This window comes from Notechis scutatus, chromosome 3, assembly GCF_049901735.1.
Source record: "Notechis scutatus isolate UNSWTSFEM ecotype Mainland chromosome 3, rNotScu1.2, whole genome shotgun sequence".
In the NCBI taxonomy this organism is placed as follows: Eukaryota; Metazoa; Chordata; class Lepidosauria; order Squamata; family Elapidae; genus Notechis; species Notechis scutatus.
The window spans coordinates 32,597,835-32,616,247 of NC_142011.1; the positions used below are offsets into that span (position 1 = coordinate 32,597,835).

General features: G+C 37.0%; 1 protein-coding gene and 1 pseudogene across 9 annotated transcripts in view; both read right to left on the reverse strand.

Moving 5' to 3' along the window:
* The window catches only part of RALY (RALY heterogeneous nuclear ribonucleoprotein), a 266,632-nt gene that overhangs the window by 60,920 nt on the left and 187,299 nt on the right, over nt 1-18,413 (reverse strand). For 4 of the 9 annotated variants that reach the window (XM_087959443.1, XM_087959440.1, XM_087959439.1 and 1 more), the window contains one exon: nt 11,857-12,011. The exons of the other annotated variants lie outside the window; for them this stretch is intronic. The gene's annotated coding sequence lies outside the window, so the exon portion shown is untranslated. The remainder of the gene's footprint in view (nt 1-11,856; nt 12,012-18,413) is intronic. 9 annotated transcript variants of the gene reach the window in all.
* Nucleotides 17,366-18,171, reverse strand: LOC113421360 (histone PARylation factor 1 pseudogene; annotated as a pseudogene).

Consider the following 18,413-nt stretch of genomic DNA (forward strand, 5'->3'; position numbering starts at 1 on the left):
TGTTCCTGATTCTTAGAGTGCTTAAGAATATGGTTACCGACAAAACATGATTATCTATGGTTAACTTAAGTGTAGTAGTTTAGTTAATTTGTCTATGTTTGCATGATTATCTGTTTGCAGAAACTAATCACATAACATGCCAGGGTAAGATACAATTGACTATTTGGCTATGGAGATTCTCAGTAATTCAGGTCATGGTTGTCCCAAAGGTGCTTTTTCAAGAGGCAACTGGACTTTTGGTTTTTTTCTTTGAAGACATTTAACTTTTCATCCAAGAAGTTTTTTCAGAGAGCAGAAAATCTTCAAAGAAAAGCAAGAAAGTCCAGTTGCCTCTTGAAAAAGCACATTTGGGATGAACTATTTGGTTTCTGAATGGGGCAGGAACACAGCCCATTATACCTTCTTAGGGTATTTGGATTTGGCAGTCGCTATTTCTGAATGACTAAAAGCTGGGATTTTCATTTTTGCCTAATTTTCAAGAAAGTTAAAGAGGTACAAAAAGTCCTTTTCAGTGTCTTTTTTATTGAAAATTGCTAGCCAATTTCTCTGTAGAGCTCATTGTGTTTAAAATAAATGAGACATCTAGGCATACCAATTGATTCTCATATTTAATTCAAAACTCCACCAGGGAGATCTAGCAAAAAGGAAAAAAAAAACATTTTTCTCTCTCTTCATCATCTCACACATACTACTACACCTGTTAGTAAGACAAAATTGAAGAACTCTGGTTCCATTTTTCAAATTAAAGCAAAGAGAATCTTATATAAAACCCATAGGGTAAGTTCAGCGTGCATTAACCAGCTCTTCAGCTTGCTGAACACTTCAACCATTTCTGCATTTTTCAAATATAAATCTGCATCCTTCCTCTTTACAGATATTTGTTTCCCAAACTTGGTAGCCTCTATTTTTGTTGGACTGCAATGCTGGCTGGGAACATTCTTAAAGATTCATCTCATCCTGGGCACCCTTTTTTTTGGGTTATTACCATCTGGCAGACAGTGCAGGATAATAAAAACAAGGACAAATAGGCTGAAAAAGTCAAAAAGTCAGAATGGTGGCTAGTAAAGCCACACATCTATTTATGTAAAAAGAGATTTTAATTTTGATTGCACGCATGCTTTGCTGCCCATTACCTTGACTTTTGACACCCTCCTATGCCCTTGGAAAATATTAATTTAATTTAGATTTGCATCCTTTGAAGGATCAAAGAATTCTGATATATTTGTCATTTCAGAATTGAAGGAAGCCACCAAAATGATTGGTAACCTGCATTGGCTATGAGCATCTATTAAATACACTATGTAGGCGAAAGGGAGGGAATACAGTTTGATCAGTTATTTTGGGATGCAATAGGAAAATGGTTATAACTGACTTACTTTGAGTACTATGTCAGGGATAGGTAGATCTTAGTTCATTTGTGGACCATATTCCCTTTTTTTTGCAGGTGGTACTGTACTTGTGATTTAAAAGGGCAAACCTTTCACTTTTTGAAGGCTGAAGTATTCTCTCTCTCTCTCTCTCTCTCTCTCTCTCTCTGTGTGTGTGTGTGTGTGTGTGTGTGTGTGAGAGAGAGAGAGAGAGAGAGAGAGAGAGAGAAAGGTTTCAATGTTACAAATATTTAATACTTCATAAAGTAAAAGAAATCCAGACATCATCACATAAGCGAATTGGAGAGGAACTCATTTATTTTTTTATGTTCTTCCATTTAAAAAGGTCCTGCATGAAATAAGCTGGCATATCATACAAAATTTCTATTATTTTTTGATGAGATTAATGTAATACTGTATGAATATACTTAAAAAATAGACCCATTTGATTATGTGCCATTAAGTCATTTTCAACTCCTAGCGACTACACAGATTTTCTACATGAAAGACCCCCTTACTATTAAACTGACTTCTGAGAAGTCATGTATGAGATTGCCCTATCAGAGAGTTTTTAAAGGAGACGAAGTTCATATCTTTCTTTTTAAAATCCCAACTGTACTCTGAAAGAGATATAATTCAGACTTCTGTCTTTGCTGCTTTCGATAATATCCAACCTGACATTTTTCAAATGTTTTTCAAACTCTGTTTGTTTCAGAGTTCCCAGCCAGCATTGCAGTCCAGCAAAAATAGAGGCTATCAAGTTTGGGAAACTTGTTGCATAATGTTTAGAAAGATTTGAGAGACATTTTTGTAGCTTAGTACCATGCTGGCATCCTGTAAAATTATTGATGTTTTCTGCTCTAATAGCCTAAGGCCAGAGCTGGTTTATTTGATAAGCTTTTTTTTTCTTCCTAGCATTAAGTGTTTTGCAGTACAGATTAGCTCTTTAATTGAGAGCCAGGTGTCTTAGAGTCCCCAGAGGCTGCAGTCTTAATGATGAACTGTCAGAGAAGAAGACAAGAGGTTCTGCTTTTCCCTTTCTGTGGATGGCTCTGGTTATATCAGTGCACATACAACACATGGCCATCTGTTATTTCCTTTTTATCATGGTTGTTCACAAATGGGTATTTTCCCCACCCCGTACCTTACTTCAATATTTTCACAAGTTTCCAAAAAGTCAGATAATTAATTGACCAAAAGAAATCCCAAAAGTATGTTCTGTAACAGAATCTCTAATTCCAAGAATTTGCTTATGCTTATGCAGTCTCCCAGCAGTTCTGGTATTTGCATTTAGAGTGCAAAAATGCACAGAGAGAACTTTCCTGTGCATTGCTAAATATATGAGGTTTCAGTGCAATATCAAATTCTGTCTAATTGTGTAAAAACATTTTTGTGTGTGAAGATTCTACCCCAAAGACAATAAGTGTCCCACCCACAAATACCCTAGACCACATAGATTTGCTTCCATCCTGTTTGTTGAGTACATTTATTAAATTTCTGAGTGGGCCCCTGAAACCCTCTATTCTTTCCTGATCTCATGCTCTGGAGGCCTCACTACAAGAATGATACTTCTGTAGAAACTATAATTAATGTTATAGTTAGCCCATGAGATCTAAAATTACAGAAGCATCAACTTCTTTTTTGAAAACTATACTCACTAAAGCACTAAAGCACTAAAGCACTACAGCACTACAGCACTTCTCCAATCCGGTGCTTGCTAATTGTCTTAGAGTTCTAGGAATCATAATCAGGACATACTTGAAGGAAATCAGAGAGCAACATGTAAACAGTCAAAATTTGAATTACATGTATATTATTTTTAATTTTGTAAATTGCCTACATCTTGGAAGGGTTTTATATTTATTTATAAAACTTTTGATACAAATAGCAATGTACACTTGATTTTACCTTGCATCTATCTTATAACTTGTTATAAATATCAATGTTCTCCAGTTTGAAATCTGGATAATGAAAACAGTGTATATGTAAATGATAAAAGAGCAATTCAAACCTATCACAGAAAGTCCCTAATGCCTTATATATTTAGGAGTAGTGGAGGCACTATTCAGATCACAGGACATGATATGCAATGCTGATTTTAACCTTGTATATCTCTCTTTTCTTAGCCATTGAGAAAGAACTATTAGCCTTCATTGTGCCTTTTGTTATCTGAGGCAGAGCAGCAAATGATGACATTTTGTATAATACAAATGAATGGTACCCAAGACCAATCAAGCTATGTCAGCATCTAAGGCAGTTAAACTTACAAAATATTTTCCCTTGGCCCTTCCTGATGATAAAACTAAAATGATCATGAATTTAAAATGTAATGATTTATTACCTTTTCATATCACCAAAAAACCCCAGCTGCCTGAGGCAACTGCTTTTTTCTGCCTGTTTGTAGGTTGAACAAGACTCACCAATGCTCTGATGAAATTGAGAATGCAGCCCACAATTTACCTCAAAATTCCTACACCACACAGGAGTTACACATGAAGCACAGCAATATAAAATATGTAGGAACCCTGTTTTTTTATACCATAGAGACAGACACAGCATTAAAAATCAGCACACATATTAATATATTATATTAAAAATTACTAGCTCTATCCATTTTTCTAAAAATAACTTGGGGAAATTTACAAAGAAATTATCAAATGGCCTTTTAAATATTTTTTCCCTTCTGGTCAATCATGTCTGATTCTCAGAGACTGCCTGAGTTTTCCCTGCAATTTTCTTGGCAAGGTTTTTCAGAAGTGGCCATTGCGTCCTTCCTAGGACTGACAGAAAATGATTGGTCTATGGTTAACCAGGTGGCTTCATGCCTAAAGGCCAGACCACAATTTACAGACTTCCAGCTTCTAGCTTGATGCCTTAATCCAGGGGTGTCAAACTCACGTCATCATGGTATTGTCACGTGACGTATTGTGACTTCCCCCCCTTTGATAAACTGGGTGTGGGTGTGGCCAGTGCATGAAACATCCAATCTATGGACCATGAATTTGACCCTTCTGCCTTAACCACTATAACCAAACTGATTCTTTCGAATAAATACCCCATCCCTATCTGTTTCCCTCTCAGAAGATGAATGAAGAACTTTGTGGATCTGAAGCAGAGGTGGTATTCAGCAGGTTCTGACCATTTCTGGAGAACCGGTAGTGGAAATTTTGAGTAGTTCGGAGAACCGGCAAATACCACCTCCGACTGGAGATTTTACAATATCCTTCCCTTGCCACGCCCACTAAGCCACGCCCATAGAACCGGTAGCAAAAATTTTTGAATCCCACCACTGATCTGAAGTACGTAAAAATATGTTCCAAAAAGTAGAATTATAGAAAGGAATGAAAAGGCCTATTACTCTTCCAGGAATTTAGTTCCAATACATATGTTGCTTGGGGAGAAAACTATTGAGAGAATGGAAAATTACTTTAACAAAAAGATAGAACAAAGATTATTGAATTAATCTATTAAAACTGGGATTTTTTTTTTAAAAAAAAAATCCTGAAACTCTCGAGGTTACAAATCCTAAAATAACTAATTTTTAAGACTACCATTTTAAAATGTTTGTTTTTTTCAAATCTCATAGGCAACCCACAGCCTAGAGCGGCACTATTGATGATTCACAAGGTGATGTCCACTTCAGCAGTATTCCTGCAGTGTGTATATACATACATGTCAGATCAGGTGGTGATCTTGGCTGCATTATTTAAGTTAAACAGAATTCCACCATTGGGGGAGGAGGTGGCTGCTAAATTTGGACTGTATTGGAAGTGGTCTGTTCAAACATTGCTGGCATGAATAAAGGGGGCTGATGGCAAAATGTTCATGTGAAAGATGGATGAGCATGTCTTGTAAATAGTGACTGCAAGAGAGAAGCAGGTGATTAAGTCATGTAACTAATACAATAGCAATAGCATTTAGACTTACCACTTTATAGTGCCTTACAGCCCCTCTAAGCAGTTTACAGTGCTAACATTTCCCCCCCAAACAATCTAGATACTCATTTTACCAATCTCGGAAGGATTGAAGGCTGAATCAACTTTGAGCCTGTCAGGATCGAACTCCAGACTGTGGGCAGAGTTAGCCCGCAATACTGCATTCTAATCCCGACTTTAAGACTTTGTAAGGCTTAAGGAAACCAGGTTGTCACTTAACTCACTCCAAAGAAAGGAAAATAAATTACAGTTCTAGCCCTTCACTTTTTTTGTTTGCTTTCTATTTTTAAAAAAGGACAAGAAAAACATGAAGTCTTTTCTTTATCAGCAGAGGGAGTACAGTACTGAGTGGTCAATGTCTGGAATACTCTACCCGACTCTGTAGTTTCTTCCCCAAACCCCAAAAACTTTAACCTTAGACTGTCTACTATTGACCTCACCCCTTTCCTAAGAGGTCTGTAGGGGGCGTGCATAAGCGCACCAACGTGCCTACCGTCCCTGTCCTATTGTTTCTCCTATTCTTTTATTTTTCTTATATGTAACCATTTCATGTATTCACAACTATGTATACATTTATACTTATTATCTTGTAAACAATTGACAAATCAAATAAATAAATAAATAAATAAATAAATAAATTTTATTGATCAAAGTTGTAACTGATTTTTTTGGGGGGGGGGGGCGGTGTTAAGAGAGAGGATTTTGCCTTTGTCTGCTGCCTCCCCTAAATAAAATTTAGAAATTGATAACTGTGAAATAGAATTTGAAATAACACTTTGGTTTTTTTTAAAGGGAGAATTAAGATGAAAGAAATTGCCAGGTCATTTTTGAATTATGGTTCATTGGCCCAACTTCTGCTAGCTTGAGTGTTGGGCTGAGCTTTGCAGGACATAAATATCTCAGGAGAACTCAGCCAAAAGCTGAATTGTGGCTTACTTGTGATCTCCTATATAGACAACAACAAATCACTGCTTCATGTGCACTTCTGGAAGTCTGCTATTCAACATCTGATCTGCTCCTATAAGATTCATCACCTTCCTCTTGTTGCTTTCCCCTCTTCCCCAGTGCCATGGTATTTAACAGCAGCCCCTCAAACATATATTTAAAGAAACCTATTCTCCAACATAATGGAAGTGGGAGGCAAGGAAATCTGTGTTGATGCATGAGCTTGCCCTCAACCCATCTGTACTGTAGTTATTAGAATATATGATTGGAGCTGTCTTACTCAGCCATGAAGCTAACGTGCCTTGGGCTTTTCCTTAATCAGCTGTGAATGATTGCTTTATACTTCAAAATCCTTTTATATCTCTCTGTTTTAGCTTAAGGTTGGTAATTGCCTGACAGAGTTTTTGATGTATATTCTTGGAGGTTTAAAAGTTTATAGCTTGTTGGGGTCTTAAAGACATAGCACTTAATCTTTAAATCATTCTTTCAGACATAAAGCACCTTTCTTTTTAAAGAAACAAAAGATAACATAGTTGGTTTAGCACAAAACAGCATTCACACAATAAAATTGCTAAAGTACTTCCATCTTAAGGCTTGTAAAGAAAGGCTGAACTATTAACAGACAACACAGCAACTGAACTGTCCACTTCTGATAGCTTGAATGGTTCATATTTCAAGTTCCGGTTCACTCTTATTATTTACTAAAAAAAATCACATATGTTATGAGCAGCAAACAAGAGATAACATTGCTTTTCTTTTTAAAACATATCAAACAGCTCTATATGTTTATATTTATCTATTTAAGAAAATCACTCTCAGTGACTATGTTAATAACTACTCCCTTATTCCACTTGTAACAATTGTCAAATAAGCCATTCTCAAGTCTTCAGGCTCTTGTGAAAGAGTATCAAAGTGGGAACCAGACTTATCTCCACAGGGATGAAATTCATAGGCATGGAGCCATGACAAAGAAGGCTCCTGGTCCTGGAGGTTGGTCAGAGAGCAGCATTCTCGGATTCCCTGCTGTGGTGGGTAAGGTAGATGTAACTGGGAAAAGACGGTCCTTCAAGTAATCAAGTTGCAAGCCATATAAGGGCTTTGAAGGTGACAACCAGCACCTTGAATTGGACCCAGAAGCAAATTAGCAGTCAGTGCAGTTCCCGCAGAGAGATGACACATGTGTACCTCTAGCCTGGCCAAAACCATTTTGAAAAAATTAAAGCTTCTGGATACTTTTCAAGTGCAGCCCCACGTAGAGCACATTGCAATAGTTCAGATGGGAGGTGACTAGAGTGTGTGAGTAGGAATTGTTGCAGGGAAGGGCATAACTGGTGAACAACCCTCAGTTGCACAAAAATCTTCCTGGCCATGACTGCCACCTGCTCCTCAAACAGAAGTAACAAGTCCAGGTCCAGAAGAACTGCCAGATTACACACTGGGTCTATCTGGTGCGGTGCCACCCAATATAAGGCCATAGGTGGCAATTCTACGTGGTCCAAAGAATCCCAAATGCAGAACCAGTAAAACCAGAGCCATGGTGATGCAGTGGTTAGAATTCAGTACTGCAGGGTATTTCTGCTGACTGCCGGCTGCTTGCAGTTTGAATCTCACCAGGCTCAAAGTTGACTCAGCCTTCCATCCTTCTGAGATGGGTAAAATGAGGACCTAGATTGTTGGGGGCAATATGCTGACTCTGTAAGCTGCTTAGAGAGGACTGTAAAGCACTGTGAAGTGGTATATAAGTCTAAGTGCTATTGCTATCTTGCTAGGGTTCAGTTTTAGACTGTTGCTTCCCATCCAGCCTTTAAGAGCCTCCAAGCGCTGCAAGAGTTAAGTCACACCATGGCATAATTCACCATGGGCTGTGACATATTGCTGGGTATCCTCAGTATATAGATGATATCTCAGCCCATAGTGGTGGATGATCTCACCCATCAGCTTTATGTAGATGTTAAACAGAAGTGGATAAAGTATTGAGCCTTGTAGGACCCCACAAAGCAGGGATCTAGGGTGGACCTCTTGCTTCCTATCAACGTCAACTGACAGAGACCACAGAGGAAGGAAATCAATGAGGACAACACAGACCTCTCTACTCCCAACCTCTGAAATCTCTCTAGAGGGATACCATGATCAATGATATCTAAGGCACCAAGAAGTCAAGTAGAGTGAGGCTAGACACATTACCTCTATCCTGCTTCCAGAGATCACCATAGAGGATCATCAATGCATTTTCCACCCCATATCAAAGCCTGAAACCTGGTCTAGATAACCCATGGCATCCAGGAATTTCTAGAGCTATTGTGCAATTATCTTCTCAACAACCTTCCCCAGAAAAGGAAGATTGGAAACAGGAGAAAAATTATCCAATAGCGTGGAGTCAAGAGATGGTTTCTTAAAATGAGGGGGCCCACAGCCTTCTTAAAATGCTGGGGGCACAACCCCCTCTCATAGGAAAGCATTAATCCTCACTAGTACCTACCCATATGCCACTTCCTGGGAAGTTTTACAAGCTATGAGGGGCATGTATCTAAAACACATGTTTCCAGTATCAGAAACACAGGTGCTTGCACTCATACTCCCTAGGATCTTGCCCACTTCCTCACGCAACAGATCCTCCACCACACCAGCAACCACACTGTCATCTAACTGGGAACGAATTTGAGTGATTTTCTCTTCCAGAAAATCAGCAAATTCCTCAGTGCACCCCTTTGTGTAGACTTCTGTATCCTTCCCAGGAGGCGATGGCTCACTTTAAAGAGGGTCGTTGGCTGATTATCTGCAGATGCAATTAGTGAGGAGAGGCACTTATGCCTCATTGCCTGAAACACCATGAGGTAGGTCTTAATAACAGCTCCTACCCATGTTCAATCCAGTTCTTCCTTTGTCTTCCACCAGCAATGCTGCAGATATTTCTTCGCCTATTTCATATTCCTGGATATATTGCACAGATAAAACCATACTCTTTCAAACTGGAATATCTATATAGAAAGTTATTTAATTTTTGATACAAATTTCCACTTTTTATTATCTCACAATCATATCTGAATAACTATGCCCATGTTATGATTCTTCAAGTTTTAACAGAATATTACTAGATACCATATCTAGTTAGCATAAGGAATATAAGTTGCTTTTTGATACATTGGGAGGTTTTTTTGCCAGAATACTTTTTACTTTATTAGCTTAGGTGGCTAAATGTTTTGCCTTGGAGATTTCATATTCAGTTCATATTTAGTCCTTGTTTAACAATGGCAACAGGGACTGTCAGAATTGTTGTTGCTAAGTGTGACACAGTCACGTGAAATCACACTTTATAACTATGTTCCTTAGTGATGGAGTGCCAGGTCTCAGTTGCATTTGTAATCTGAGGATTACCTATATAGTGAAGGCCATCAATTTGAGGATTGGTCACAAATTTAGTTTTTTATTACTGTCATGACTGCAAATCGTTATTAAATGAAGCATTGTAATAGAAACCCTGGCCAAGATATAGAAAGAAAAATTCAGTGTCAGATTTCTTTCTTCAGGACTGACTACAATGAAATTTCCTCACTAAAATGAAGCAAGATGAAATAGTCTTTACAACATCTTGAAAACCAACCTCATATATAATTTATAATTTAAACTGTCATAGCTTCATAGTTCATCTCAGAGGTGGTATTCAGCAGGTTCGGACCAGTTCTAGAGAACCGGTAGCGGAAATTTTGAGTAGTACGGAGGACCAGCAAATACCACCTCTGACTGGAGATTTTACAGTATGCTTCCCCTACCATGCCCACCAAGCCATGCCCACAGAATCAGTAGTAAAAAAAATTAAATCCACCACTGGTTCATATTTAAAAATCTATGAATCTATGAATATAAACCTAAGTGTAACAAAATGGTCTAGAAACAGAGTCCTTATTTGTAGCATACAGGGAGGTTGAAAGAAAATCCCCTCTGGGACTTCAGCAGGGGCAAAGGTTAAAGAGATCTATGCCATAGTCAGCCTCATTGTCACTAGCAATAATAACAAGAAGAAGGATGGAATCCAGCAAGACTAAAGGTAGAATGCTTTATCTGATTCTAAGATTGCAAAATACTAAGAGGTTGGTCTTCTTCCCTCAAGTACTGTACCAACTATCTTACCTGTTTCTGTAGGAGGATGTGTGTCAGTTTAAGACAGTTTTTTTCAAACAAGGCAACTCTAAGATGTGTGCAGTTCAACTCCCAGAATCCACAGTCAGCATGCTGGCTGGGGAATTCTGGGAGTTGAAGTCCACACATTGCCAAGTTTGAAAAATAATGATCTAAGACAACACAGAGTGTCTCCTCTCTTGGTGCAAATGAGATGCAAATTCACCACTCAGACTAATCACTCCCATAGAGCTAGGTGGTGTTTTTCTTTTTGACAATTTATGAGAAAAAAAAATCATTTCCTCAACTGTTCTTTAACAAGGTATCAGCTTAATCCCCAGTTACTGTCATGACAGCAGTCATTCTGCTCCCGGTGTTTGCAGAGTTTACAGCTGAGCAGATGATAAAATTCTTCATTTGTTTGTTTTGGATACTGAGGTGGTACATGATTTTAGACTGTTGATTAAGTAACCATCATCAGCAGAGCAGGAGATTAGAAAGAAAGAGTTGACACAATTGAAGAACTGCCAAGGCTTTATTATGGGGAAAGTAGGTAAGCAATTTACTGTGCAATCCCACCCATGTTTATTCATAAGTTAGTGCTAGTATTCTAAATTTCCTCTGTGAGTGTGTGTGCATAAAATAGAGGTAGAAAAGAGAGGCAGTGGTGGAGGATGGAAACAGTGTTTGATTAGTCTGTCCACAAATCAGAATGGATCACCATTGTTTGCTCTCATCGCAGTGACTTGTAAGACTAAATAAATAAATAAATAAATAAATAAATAAATAAATAAATAAATAAATAAGCAAGCCAAAATTGTGGTTGGGAGATGTGGTTCAAATGTTAAAGTAGATTGGAGAATGTGCTAGAAAAACACATGAACAGAAGGTATGATAGTTATCTTGGTTGGTTAGTAGTTATGTTCATGAATTAGAGGCAAGAAAAAGAAACATTAAATATCCCAACTCAGAAGTACAATTCAAACACATGTAAAAACCACAAAGGAGCTAAAGGATTTAGCACTAGGTTCAAAGGAAGATGGAAAGACTTTCTAAAATCTTGTACAAATAAAATTGTAGAATGTATGAAAACTTTGTAGAAAAAGAACACATTCAAGAGTTATTTTTTTTAGCATTTTAGATATTATAGGCTACAGACCTACTGTCAAATTCACAAGCTTCTGGTACAGATGAAATTCTCACTGAATTGTGTAAAGTTGCAGAAGTAATTATATCTGTAACAGGTTTGGGTAAACAAATATTGAAAAAGAACGTGTAGCATAGAAATTAGGAAAGATGTGTATATATTTATATTGAACTTATGCATTAATTCCTCACATACTCGGTGTTTTGTTTAAATACTTCTAAAGAAGAATAGAACCATACATGGAAAAATGCCAAATAGACAGCTTTGGAAAAAGTAAAGGGATATGAGATCAAATAACTAATACAAGATTTATAACAGAACAAGATAATATGAGAAGGAAGTTTACCTTTACTTCAGCAAGATTACAGCAAGACTTTGTGTAAATCAGGCCAGAAAATGGGACACATTAAAGCTAATGGCAGTCAGAATAGCTGATTATTTTTCTCAGGAATCTTATAAAGTGATTTATTATAAGACTGGCAAGATTCAGAGAGATGACACCTGGAATATAAATAGGAGATGAGAAAACAATTTTGAGTTATGTAAATGATATCATTGTTAGCCAAAAGTAGAAATGATTTACTTCGTCATTTTTAATTAAAGAGTTATTTATTTTGAAAGTAAAAAAAGTTTACCTTAATAAATTTAATATTAAATGTCAATTTATTGACAGCTTCTATAAGCCATATTTCAAATATGACTATTAAGAAGACAACATAGTGAAAACAATAGACACTTTTGTTTTTTGGGGGTGTTCAAGAATAAAAATGATCCATGTTCTGTTAAAAAGATTAATCCTTATGAAGAAGGCAGTGAAAAACCTAGACAAAATCATGAAACATAAGGGCAATTTAAATGACAGATCACAACACTTAAATGGTATTCCCACAGGAAAATGTATCTATGGCTGTTAAAGCTAAATACTAAAAAAGAAAACAAAGATGTCTTCAAGTAATGGATTTGGAACCCATTAGTAAGAACTTCATGGACTGATAAATTAGAAGGAATAGGAGAAAACAATGGAATGATTTGATGAATGGGATTAAAGAAATTAAGCACAAATCCTTGGAAGAACCAGATATTACCAAAGACAGCTGAAGTTGAGTATGCATCCATATAGTCACCAGGAATCAGATTTGACCATGACACCTAATTAAATGATTTAGGAAGAATCAGAACCAATTTGGTCTAGTGATTAAGATGTTGGCTTAGAAACCAGGTCACTGGGAATTCTAGTTCTGCCTTTGGCATGAAAGCTGGGTGGATGAGGCCAGTTGATCTTTCTCAACACAACCCACTGCACAGGGCCGTTATTGTGGGGATAATAGGAGGAGAGAGGGGTATTAGGTATGCTCATCATCTTTAGTTGCTTATAAAAGTAATAAAGGCAGGATAAAAACACCTAAAAAAGGGATGTAAGAATCAATATGTATTCAGCAATGCTACGTAACTGTGGTACAGATAGCTGGTTGTGCATTGCAAGTGGTACGGATCTGAAACATAATTTCCTTGTGGTATAAGGAACAACTCTCATTAAAAAATATGTCCTGGGGCATTTTAGCTACCTGATCAATCTTAGTTTGGGATATTTAAGGACTTGCCCATGTTCCTTTGCAAAACACTGGATCAACCTAATGATGCCTGTAAGGGAAACAGAACTCTGAGTCTGTAGAGATTGAGAAATCGGTCAAATATTTGCATCTATCTATACACTTATGGATGCTATATTTTTAATTTAATGAATGAAAGACCAATTGAGCCAATTAGATACTGCAGTACTTGCACCTTATCAATACCATCCAAGCTGCTCTCATTCCTGACAGCCTTCAAACCCTTTAAAACAGGGGTGTGAAACTCTCAGTGTCATGCTGTTGTCATGTGACGTAGCGCAACTTTTCCCCTATTCGCTAAACTGATGGTGGGCATGGCCAGCGTGTGATGTATCCGGCCCACGGACTGTGAGTTTAACACCCCTACTTCAAAACCTTTATAGAACAGGATAAAAACAGGATATTACAGTACAATTCATCTCTTGTGTATTACACTCGGCAAAGTGTCACAGTCAGTGTTGGATGTATATTTTGTGTATATTTGTAGATACTGTACTCTCTAATTGCAAATGGAGACGCGGGTACCCTATTTTTTTTTTTTATCTTCATCTTTAAGTGCTCTGGTTTTATTGTATTGCAAACAGTTGCTGGGGTGCATCCACAGTTTCGTTGTACTTGTACAATGACAATAAAGTTCTTTTTCTTAAAATGCTAGTGTGATGTCAACAAAACCACAAAGCAACAGCAAGGAGATCCATTAAACCTAAGCTTCTCCATAAGCATGCAAAAGAGCTGCTATCTTATGTGTATGTGAATTACCCAAAATGTTGAATCTCACCTGGATAAATTCAGATTCTAGCATCTCTATCTGAGGCTTATTAAGGGTTCTAAATGAACTCTCATGTTTAACAATAAGATTCATATTAATCTTTTATAGCTTCTTGATACTGAGTTCCTTATTAAAATTCTTTTCATTTTTCTCCCTTTTGTTAAACAAAATGAGGGAAGGAGAGCATGCATTTCATGTTCTGTAGATAAATGTAACAAGTAGATTTTTCTATAGTTTCCTTTCCTAATTACTGGGAATCTCATACGTCGTCTAACATGTTTTTGGACAGCTGCAAAATAAATTTTAAAGGTCAGTTGAATCAGATAAAGCCCCTCTTGGCAGTCTTTGTATCCTTAGAATTTTATGGCTAACATTTAGCTTATGCTAGCAAAGGATTCTTTAGAGGAAAGAGAATCTCAGAAGAAAAATTGACAAAATAAACAACAATTAAGCTAGAATGTCATAAACAGTCCCACTGGTGTCCATGATTATATAGTGGACAGCAGATGATTCTACAAGCATTCATCTCATTTTTTTAAAAAAATTCTTTCCTGTGATGTTTTGGATCTAGTACATTAAAAGCCTTAGGAGGATGAATAGATGGCCATGACTAATTTCTCTTGAATTATTGTGTAATTCTTTATCAGTCATGTCCTAATAGGCAAACAGAATGCTATCTTCTGTCTGCATCTTACACTCGAACCTGCCTCATTGCTTTTCTCAGCAATGTATTGATCAGATTTTAGTTAATGAGCAAATGTGCCAGGAGTGCTAATTACTTGATAAGTGAGAGTGATTTAAAACAACACTGAATTCTTATCAAGTGACCTACCTTGGAAACAGCTTTGAAAATGGCTTAATAGCTTCCTGAATGCAACTTGGTCAGATCTGAAGATAGGAATCTTATTTAGTGTAGCTGGCAATTCACCGTGACCTGATTCACATATATTCATCATAGATAAGAAAAATTATGGCTTAATGTGATGTATGTTCTTGGCCAGTGTGGGAGATTAGATGATATAGCTGTGAATGGAACATTTCTTGAGCATAGGAACAACATTATTTGCAGATGATGCCTGATATGATATGGCTATGCTGTTGGAATGGGTAGCAAGGCCTGTTTTAATCTTTTAGCACCCAAGATGTTAAAATACTCTTCAGAAATGGACATGATGAGGTAAGTACCTGTTGCCATTTCCAAGTACTAACTTACAACAGTGTGATAGACCTCTATGCCATTCTGTCACTTTGGGCCCGTAGAGTAAACTTGTCCTGCAAAGTATGTTTTGTTTGCACATTCAATCAGGGGCCTTGAGCCTGCAAACTAAGCATTGTGGCTTTTTACTTTTTTGTGCATGTGATACAAATAGAAAAGATCCAGGGTTTTGTGTGCTGGTGGCTGCCATCTTGATTTATTTTCTGAAACCCAAATGGCTACCAATGTCTCCAACTCAAGCAGGGGATGCATGTAGACAAAGTGTGTCGGTTGCAACAACTTGATAAATGTGTGTGCATGTATGTCTATATGTATAAAATTTCACAATGGAAAAATTCAGCAAAAAGCATCAAAAGTTTATTTTCTTTGAATGCTTACTAAACCAAAAATGAAAGTTAGTCGTTATTTAAAGAAATCTCCTTCCAAATCATTGGCAAAAGAAATCCATCCATCTATGACTGTTCAGAAAGATGGATCTTTCCAACAGGAGTTTGTATCATGAGATTGACAAGAACTACTGTCCTTATAGTACATACACTTAGTGATATATTTAGTGATACATTTGAGGATGCTTTCTGTCTCCCTATCTTGTGGACGATGTGCAGTGTGCATTTTGATCCAGCAGGAAGAAATAGCAATCTTATTTACAGCTTAGAGAAGATATTCAAAAGTATATTAACTGACCTTGGAATTGCACTTTCTGATTTTATGTACACGTTGAACTGATGAATAAAGTGGTTTATTGATTTTACTTATGATATTCTATGAAGCCAAACCTTGTTGTATGGGTGCATCCATGGGCTGCAAGAAGGTGGCTAGTGATATGGGTTTTGAAAACCTTTGATCTTTTGGGTGAAGAATTTGAGGCAGAATCCAGCCATCTCTTTTGCAAATGCTTATCACATTAATTCTGATCCCTATTTTTGCTGAAGGGAATATGCAAATTTATATGTATAAAATAGTTTCATCAGCTGTCTTTCACACATGAGAATTTTATCTGGGATCATCTAGGTGGTGGGAGCATAGAAGAGGTTATTTTATTCGGAGAAGATGGAATGCAAATGCAACAATAGAGGAAAAATGTGAGAAAGGAATAAATTTTTAATGTAATCCTCATAGAAGGTACTTAGTACATAGTTACGCTGACTATATTTTCTTGCAAAAAATAAAGGACACACCTGAAAAGGGAAAATCTGAAATGGATTAATAATTAAAAAATAATAATTGCTTATATGCATAAATAGTGGCATAGTGGTTAGAATAAAGTATTGCAGACTAACTCTGCCCACTGCCAAGGATTTGATTCTGACCAGCTCAAGGTTGACTCAGCCTTCCATCCTTCCGAGGTCAGTAAATTGAGGACCCAGATTGTTGGAGGCAATATGGTGACTCTGTAAACTTCTTAGAGAGTGCTGCAAAGTATTATTGAGTGGTATATAAGTCTAAGTACTATTGCTATAGCTATAAATTTACACAGGAAACTTTTATTTATTATTTCTTCTCACAAGAAATGACTCTGGGGGTCAAAAAAAAAGTATAGAAGCAATACACATATCAAATACAGTCATATTTAAAAAGTGCAAGCAACACTGCACAACTTTTAAGGAAGTATCCCACTATGCCATGGAGTACATGGGTTCTGGATAAAACAGCTGTCCTTTATATTGTTCCTTATTACTGATATTTTCTCTCTCCCAATTCTTAGAACATATCTGTATACATTTCTGAATTGTCATTGACAATACAAAGACTATATTTTGAAACAGTCTTCATAATCCTAAATCATTGTATTAGAAAAATGTAGAAAACAGCTGAAAACCATTATTTTATGAAGCTACACTGAAAGTTATACTAGAAGTAAAAAGTAATTAATGACTGATATAGCTTGGATTCTGCAGCCAAGATAACTCTTGATGGGGAAAATTGTTTAGTTATTGCATAGAAAATACACTTCAGTACAAAAACATATTTAGAATTTACAAATAATAATAATACTTTAGTGATTATCATGCTGCAAGTAGACCTGTCTTCTCTTTTCTACTATTAGCTAAATGATCTTCAATTATTTCTACAAACAGATTTCTTTTCAGGAGGCTATCAGCAAGAGACAATACAGTGATAATCTTGTCAAAATAATATGACTTGGCCAGTTCATACCCCATATCATAATCACATTCCTCATTGGCAAACTGAATGAAAATTAATATTTTCTGAATAGGAGCAAAGACTTTTAATCTATGATCATCCCTGAGAGCAGGGATGTTGTTGTTGTTGTACAGTTACTAAGCTGTGTCTGACCCTTCACAACCTCATGGCCCACAGCACCACAGACCCTCCTATTCTCCAATGTCTTTGGGAGTTTGGCCAAACTCATATTCACTGCATCAATGTCACTATCTAACCATGTCATTCTCTGCCATCCCATTCTCCTTTTGGGTTTACAAATTCTTTTTGAGACTTGCATTTGTTTCAGGAAGTTCTCTGTATTATCCAACATTATTCTTATCTACAAGGACAACTAGACCAGCTTCATAAAATGTCTTTCTTATCACATTTTTATGTTGTTCTTTCACCATCAAGCTTTTTTGTTCCAGTGAGTAATTCAATTGTCTTGCTGTGTTGGTTTTTCATCTCTATCTCTCAATAAGCCACTTCTCTTTTTATTAGTCAGTTCTTTAATTTTTTAAAGATAAAAATAACTGTACAGCAGCAAATATATTGTCACCAGCTTGATACATTGTGCAGCCTTTCTGAGTTTCAGTTTTACCAATCCATACTGGCACTTGATCTTGGATGTCCCTGAATTATCCCTTACAATATTGTGTTCTGTTTTCTCTAACAATAATTCTCTGGAATTCAGAAGGATCATAAAAATAATCTCCACTGAAGGTTGAAATTTGTGCCTTTTGATTTACTGGTGTTTTATTTATTGGTTTTTGTGTTTTTCACAAGGAATATCATATGGTCCAGCTAGCTGAAGTCCAGTACTTGATTTCAGGACAACAAATGGTTGTTGGTTTCCAATTCCTCACAGAATTTCTAGCAATAATAGAGGTCTTCAGGCATCTTGAACTTATAACAACTTTCTGTTACGAACTAAGCAAACGCGTTCGTTTAAAATCCTAATAGTTTTGAGTGTTTCCGGTTTGTCGGCTTCGCGAGCGGTAGGGATTCGCGAAGCTGCGCGATCCCTGCCGCGCTAGCCGTTTTGGGGCTTCGACCCGGACGGGTGCGGAGCAAGGCTGCCCTGCAGGGGTAGCTGAAGGTAAGGGGGATCCGGAGGAAGGGTTTGGGGGTGTTGCAGACCC